The following is a 6,000-nucleotide window of genomic DNA, read 5'->3' as shown; positions in this document are numbered from 1 at the left end:
TCACAGACCTTATCTGGCTTGGAGAGCTGCCAGGCTGATATCTGCAGAACTTGGCAAAGAGTCTCGGAGAGTCACGAACCAATTAAGCAAACTAATTGTCTCCTGCAATCTCCACTCCCCTTTCACTCCTCTTTTATTTCCTCTGGGAGGGGCCATTCATCATTCACCTATGGCCTTACACCCAAGTTCTTTGGTTGTTCCCTTCGTCTGGCAGCTCTGCGCATGTGCACACTGGGAACAGGCTCCAGCTGTTTGTCTACCTCACTGATGTCTGACTCTGAAGACAGCTGATAACTGGCATATGGCCCTGGCGCCCTCTCTGCCTCCGACACAGAGCCCTCCTCAGACCCTTCCCCAGACTCCAGGACTGGCCCAGGTTCCTCCCCAACCTCCATCCGAATCTGCTACCAGCTCTGCAGGCTGTGGCGGGCCACAAGAGATGGAGGAAAACTTTGAGATTGCTCTTGTACTTCATTTTTCTACAAGATAAATTTTTTTTCCGCATCAAATTTGTGCTCCAATGCTCAATAGACTGGCAATAGTCTTGCTGTTCAAAAATGCAAAGCCCTTCTCAATCCTGCAAACAAAGATGGAGCATGTGTGATTGATTTCTACCTTCCCAATCATAATTGGCAGGACCGGCTCACTTACCATTTCTGTTTCCAGCTTAGCCAAGGTGAGCTGCGAATTGACTTGGTTCAAAACGATGTCTAGGACTTGGCCTTTCTTTGGATCGAGAGACGCACCACTCTAAATACTGCCCCCCAAACAGAGTCACAAAACAGACCAATCGCATGGATAAACCAAGATACCAATCAGGGCTTTGAGGATTCACATTCTTTCACCAGTGCAGAGATTGACCCTTTGATATAATATGGGTGCCCCGGTTACATTTAGCAAGCTCTGATTCATCGGGGCAGCATTCAGGCGAAATGCAGGCAGAAAAACGTCACCAAATATAACCTTATTTTTCCCTCTTTTGCAAAAATAGCAATAGCAAATAGACATATACCGCTTCGTAGTGCTTTTACAGCCCTCTCTAAGCAGTTTACAGAGTCAGCCTATTGCCCTCAATAATTTGGGTCCTCATTTTACTGACCTTGGAAGGATGAAAGGCTGAGTCAACCTTGAGTCAGTCAGGATCAAACAGGAAGGAAGGAAGGGCAGAGAGGGCGGGGCTGATGTCGCGACGACACGATATGCAATCTTGGAGCTCCAAGATTGCTGTTGACACCTCAGCTGCTGGACGGTCCTTTTGGACCTAAACCGTCCCATAGAGACGGTGATAGAGAAGGGCATGTCCTGCTGATCTCAGAGACATTGCAAAGTCCCTGATTGATCCAGGAGAAGCTCTTTTTTCTGGCAACAGAGAAGCAGTCATTAAGCTGCAGAAGGTTGGGACAGCCCCTGAATGGAAGAAAAGCAGGAGAGAGAGTGTGTCGAAATGGTGAGATAATTTTTTACTATTAGAGAACACGCAAAAAGACATAGAGTAAAATTAAAATTGAAGATAGAAGAGAGCAAGTGGCAAATTAAGCTTGTATTAAACTTAGGGTGTTATCCTTTTTTTACTTTTTTTTTATGGATGGAATTTTTACAAATGTGTCTTACTTTTTAAATTGGACTGGTTTCCTTTTTCCTTCTTCTATATTTCCTCTTTTTTATATTGGTGGATTATGAATTTCCTTCTTTTCTTTTTCAACGCTCGGCTGGATCCTTTTTTTAAAGAATTTTTTTCTTAAATTTGGAATCTTAAGAGAGGGGTAAAAGCAGAGGAAAAAGAAGCAATACCTGCCACCTAGAGGCTGGAGGCTTGGAAACATTTTTTTTTTCTTACTCCCTTTGAACATCTGACTTATATCTTATACTTCAAGGCTCTTTATTTTGTACACTGAAAGGGATAGTGGGAAGAGTACGGCTTGTTTATGCAGGTGCTCTTCTGGAGTACTATCAATAGCTGGACTGGAGTGAAGATAAAGCCTTGACTTGAAAGATTATTGTGAACTTGTTTGAAACTTAACAAAAAACCCTTGGATGTTTTAGTAGCAATATTTATAACCTGGAAAAATGGTGCAACATGAAGAGAAAAAGAACTTACATTACAAATGATTATGCTAGAAATTCAAAAAGTACAAATAAGTACAGAGAATATTCAAAAGAGAATGGAGAATATAGAACAAAAAACAGAAGAGGAGGAAGAGTTGAGAATATTTACAAAATGTTGATGAAATTTGAGGATAGAGTTCAAAAAATTGAAGAAAAATATGAACAAAGTGATAAGAAAATTGTTGATATTGACAGCACATGAGCGTGGTTGGAAATGAAATGAAAAGCTTTGTTATAAAAGATAAATAACTATATATAGAATAGAATATAAAGATGTAATACTATCGGATGTTTTCAGGATGATGTGATGAAATGCCATAATATAAATTTATTTTAAATTTAGAATACTTTACATAAAAAGGATGTAATAATCAGTTATAGTCAAATAAATGTTTAATAATCATAATAATTGTATACATATATATTAGATTGATGATATGAGACTTTATGCAAATTGCAAGTGAAGACTATTGTGAGGAAGCACAAACATTTTGTAACCAATCGACACACTGTAAGTAATTGGAGAAGGGTTTTTATACTTTGTGTTTATGTTTGTTTGTTTTATGTTTGTTTAAAAATAAAAATAAAACTTTTTTTAAAAAAGGAAGGAAGCAAGGAAGGAAGGACAATAGCAATAGCCCTTAGACTTATATACCATTTCATAGTGTTTTACAGCCTCTCTAAGCAGTTTACAGAGTCAGCCTCTTGCAACCAACAATCTGGGCCCTCAATTTATTGACCTCGGAAGGATGGAAAGTTGAGTCAACTTTGAGCCGGTCAGGAAATAAATAAACCTCTTGAACACCTTGCATTTATTTTGTAGGAAGCTCTGAAATGAACTAAAAGGTGATTAGAAGAGGGCTAGGATTTTGCATGCCTGCAGTGGCTGGGTATTGTTATTTTTTTTTTAAAAAAACACGTTTCTCATGATTCTCATTATTTTATTGTTTTAATGTTAGGAAGCAGAAAGGCTGCCGATATTGCAAAGGACTCGGCACAGATGAAAAGGAGAAGGTGGGTTCCCAACCAACGTGGCTGTAATCCTGATCAATCCCAGCTAACCAAACCTCCCTCTTTTTAGCCAGTACAAAACCTCCAAAGCCTTAAGACAGAGGTGTCCAACCTTGGCAACTTTTAAGACCTAGGGGCTTGGGAATTCTGGGAGTTGAAGTCCACAGGTCTTAAAGTGGACCTAAAGCTTAAATAGCCTGAGACATTTTCCCTTTTCCCAGTTTATTTCCAAGCGTAAAAGGCTGTTATTTTTTTTTAAAGCCATAAACCAATCAATTCTTTCATAGCGCCTCCTTATGAGCAAAGTCAAACCCATTGACCAGCAAAGTCAACGTCTAATGCCCAGATTTCCCATTTAAAAACTTTCTAGAAGTTACACAGATCAGAAGAGCTAATATTTCAAAATGCCAATTTCCTAAAATTAGCATCGAGGGCATTATAGGGGTACAAAATGTACCCTCAGAAATGTGTCCAATAAAATGGTAAGGTCAGTGGTGGGATTCAGCCAGTCCGCGCCTATCCAGGAGAACCGGTTGTTAACTTTCTAAGTAGTCCAGAGAACCGGTTGTTGGAAGAAATCTCCTTTTGTTCCCCCCTCCACCTCCCACTTTACAAGGCTAATCCTGCAAGGAAGGCAGGAAGGAAACATTCTGGTGGTGTTTCTAGCCTCATCTTTATTGCCCTGCTTACCGAAACTGCCTCTCTGGTTAACCCTTGTTCTATTGTAACTGCTAAGGCGAAGTGCCCATCGACCTGAGTGATGTTGAGTTGGCCACGCCCACCAAGTCACATGACCAATGAGCCATGCCTTCCCAGCTGGTCATTAGGGCAGAGAACCGGTTGTTAAATTATTTGAATCTCACCACTGGATAAGTTCTAGGAAACAGATTCACTGCAAGGTAAAATAAACCTGACATTACATTTGACTCAAAACGCCGAAAGAAGCAATGTCCAAGTAGGTTTTGTTAAAAAACAAGTAAGGCACCTATCACAATTTATTTCATTCTCAGCATAAATAGCTACATATATATTTAACAATAAGACAGCAAAATACAGTTACTTGTACATATATTTACAGGAATAATACCATACCCCTCCCCCCCCCAAAAAAAGGTAAAGCGAGGTTAAGACACAACTTGTTTAGGTTGCCTCTGAATTGTTTTAAAAATTCTTAACAGCTAGACATTTCGGGTTCAGATCTAGAGGGAAATAATATGTAACCCACCCCCCATTAAAAGTCTGCGGGACTTCAGTGCAGCTAACCACCATTAAACTGAGATCTTTGCAAACCGCATCAACTTTTGGAGTCACCACTCCTAACAAATCAGGGTTTGTTTTATGACAAAAGCCTTAAAAAAAGATAATGGCCAATGTTCGTCATAATCCCTCAGGGGGTTGGCAACTAGAAAGTACGGACTGAATGCACTTCAGACAAAGCTGTAATGCAATCCCAATTTTATTCCATTAGTAAGTATGGCTCCCTTCCTTTCATATTCCAGCTTGGGTGAATTAAAAAAATAAAATTCAACTTCGTTCTCCCTTATTTAGACTTCGGTGTGCCAAAACCTAAAAAATCATTTTCGGCAGCTGCCTTGCTAAGTCGATGGAGAGCTGCAGAAACAAGTTTGCAAACTCACATCGCTTCACACAACACAGTTCTTTGACTGAAGGGGTTCAAAGAGGCAGCAAAAAAAAGGCTTAAAAATCAAGGGAAACCCACCCCACACTCATCTCCACAATGCCATGCTTTCTGAACGTTTAGAAAGAAAAACAATCTGAAATTAGAACAAAACAAAATAGCTTAATAAACTTCACAGTGAAGTACATCTTTTAAGACGAGGGAGGCTTCATTTCACGCATGACACTAAAGCTTAGTGTTAGCTTTGCACAGAGCTTAGAATTGGGATCCTGCACGCTTCCTTCGTCCTCTGAAGGCTTACAGGTTTCCAGTCAAGGTTAATTTCATTTTAGGAGGCAATTAAAGTGGCTTTTGGCGAAGTTCAGTGGACAAAGTGGTTTCAAACTCACTTTAGTCAATGTCAAGTCGTGTCAATTTCAAACCCTGGGCTAATTTGCTTCTCTGTTTAAGTGAGTTTGCGGTAAACTGGGATCGCTGGCTCAAATGTAATGCCAAACTACCTTCTGTGTAAAAAGAAGCGTTTTTACTCAGCCAGAGGACAGTTGAGCATGAAGACTGAATTCTAGCCCTGATTTTGCTCCAGCTTCACTTGTGAACCAGGTCAGTCCGGGACCACGAGTAAACGAACATTATTTAGCAACAGTGCGGATATATCTCAAAACAGTTTGCAGATTCGCCGCTTAAAAAACAGGAGGCACTTAAGATTCCCACCTAGTGGCCTTGAAGCGATCTAAACGTTAAAAACATGTTGTTTGTTATGCAGCAGTTTTAAGGTGATTTAAAAAACGCACGAAAACCGGAAGGCAATTTTATACCGCCAATCTCAAATCACCTTTGCTTTAAAAATAAAATGCAATTATTGTGAAACATACCTCTGAAACATAGCGTTTAGGACTACAAGCAATTGCATTTATGGCTGCTTTAGTTTCAAACAAGACAAATGTCAAGACCTCTGTTTTCTGGGTGATGAATCTACCCATTTCCAACTGGTAACACTGATGTCCTGGGAGCTTTGCAACTCATTTTATTTATTTAATATTTCCAGACAGGAAACCGTTTTAGTGTTGCATTTGTGCTGATAAATAAATAAAGGGAGACTAGCATAGATCTATTTCAAGATATTTAGCTCTCATCAGCTAGCCATCCCCTTACTGGGATTTGAACCTGGGCTGTTTTTACATGTTACGCAGTTGTATTAGCCACTAAGCCACAAACTCTCCTCCCTTATCAGCTGAGCCAAGGAA

This window comes from Thamnophis elegans, chromosome 13, assembly GCF_009769535.1.
Source record: "Thamnophis elegans isolate rThaEle1 chromosome 13, rThaEle1.pri, whole genome shotgun sequence".
NCBI lineage: Eukaryota > Metazoa > Chordata > Lepidosauria > Squamata > Colubridae > Thamnophis > Thamnophis elegans.
The sequence above is the reverse complement of the archived record's forward strand: the minus strand, read 5'-3'. Positions refer to the sequence as shown.